This window comes from Amphimedon queenslandica, unplaced genomic scaffold (genome assembly GCF_000090795.2).
Source record: "Amphimedon queenslandica unplaced genomic scaffold, v1.1 AMPQUscaffold_4163_Cont23854, whole genome shotgun sequence".
In the NCBI taxonomy this organism is placed as follows: domain Eukaryota; kingdom Metazoa; phylum Porifera; class Demospongiae; order Haplosclerida; family Niphatidae; genus Amphimedon; species Amphimedon queenslandica.
The window spans coordinates 1-1492 of record NW_003555521.1 but is presented as its reverse complement, the minus strand read 5'-3'; the positions used below and the strand labels follow the sequence as shown (position 1 = coordinate 1492).

At 34.0% G+C, this 1492-nt stretch overlaps 1 long non-coding RNA gene across 1 annotated transcript; it reads left to right on the top strand.

Annotated features, from left to right (window-relative positions):
- The first annotated feature begins 28 nt into the window (after positions 1-28).
- LOC109592721 (uncharacterized) lies at positions 29-625 on the top strand. Its single transcript, XR_002190514.1, has 2 exons — positions 29-172; positions 241-625. It is a non-coding gene; the product is annotated as an uncharacterized LOC109592721 (long non-coding RNA).
- The last annotated feature ends 867 nt before the right edge of the window (positions 626-1492 follow it).

Below are 1492 nucleotides of genomic sequence, written 5' to 3'. Positions count from 1 at the left end.
AATGAGACAACAAAAATTGTCAAAAAAACCTAGGCGTGTTACGGGTTAAAAATAGATATCCAGGGATATTCTTCAGAAAAGTCTCGAGAAAGTCATCTGTCTAATGACTTTTTAAGATTTGAGTGGTCCCCATTCTAGGAAAACTTTGGCTGCATAAAGCTCTCTTTCAAAGGTATTCTATAAACTGGTACTCTGCAATATATCCATTCTCGTATGATTTGAGATCTTTTCTCCCTCTAGCTTCTACATTGATGACACAACAGCTGTTATGATGAGATGTCTAGATTGGTGTGACTATCATCCAATGTACTGAGTGTTTTTAATCTTAATTTTCTCTTAAGCCGTGTTTTATTGAGGACATCAAGAATAGTCGGACCTACGGCGGAATTTCTCCCTCTGGCAACTTCACTATGACTAATAACGAAAATCTGTAGCATTAGTATTGTTCCCTAGGAATCTCTCCAATGTAATGAGCTACAATGAAGTGATTATTTTTGTCCTATGGATATTTGGAAGGCTGTTTCTGCAAGTGAAGAATACTGCCGTTTATTGATTACTTTTGATAAACTTGCTATGCATGCAACTTTTATTTGATTCCAACTATTAGTTTTTACATTATAGAATAGTTATCAAGTGTCAGTGATACTGCAGCGTCAAGATATATGAAATAAACAGGGTTTGTAATTTTAACATCTATAGGGAGGCCATTTTGAATAAAATTATTAACCCGTAACGCGCATCAACCATTAATTATCCGAGTGTTTCCAATCCCTGTATACTGTATCTATGATACTATATACCCCTGGATATGAAACACGGCCCGACCGGATGTTCTGAGGCTTGTTTCACCGGAAATACGTCATATTACGTTTTCATTCAGAATAAAAATAAAACAATGATAAAAAGTATTATTGTTGCTAATAAAAGTGTGATTTTATGTACAATAATACAATAAAACTTGACATTAATCATGCATTATAATTGCTGAAACTTTCCTTTTCTTTTAGTATATGCAGTCTACCAATGCATGACTTTTCCATCTCTTGTCACCTAAAAATGATGATTTTGACAACACAATTGCACCAAAACTAAAAATACACTCCTTTTGAGAATAGGCCCACTACAACTACCTATTCTCAAGCTACAAAACCATATAGAAAAAATTCCAATTAAGTCAAGTATTACAAAGAAAAATTGGCTAGAAAGGTGGGGCTTGAAAAACCAAGATTTAGAAAATAACAGCTCTTTTACTTAACACAAACTCTAAATAATAGCCCCACTACAACTAGTAAACAATAACCTATCAGTACAATTAAAAATGTTGGCCTAATTCAACAGAGTTAAGCTGAAAAAGTGGCTTGAGTGAAATGTACACAACAAGTAGGCTATGACATCCATTGTAGAACTAAAATATGCACTCAAACTATCGTTTATGAGCATTATTTCAATATATAAAGGCTTTGCAAAGTCCTCTGAGGGATCATTCAGCTAC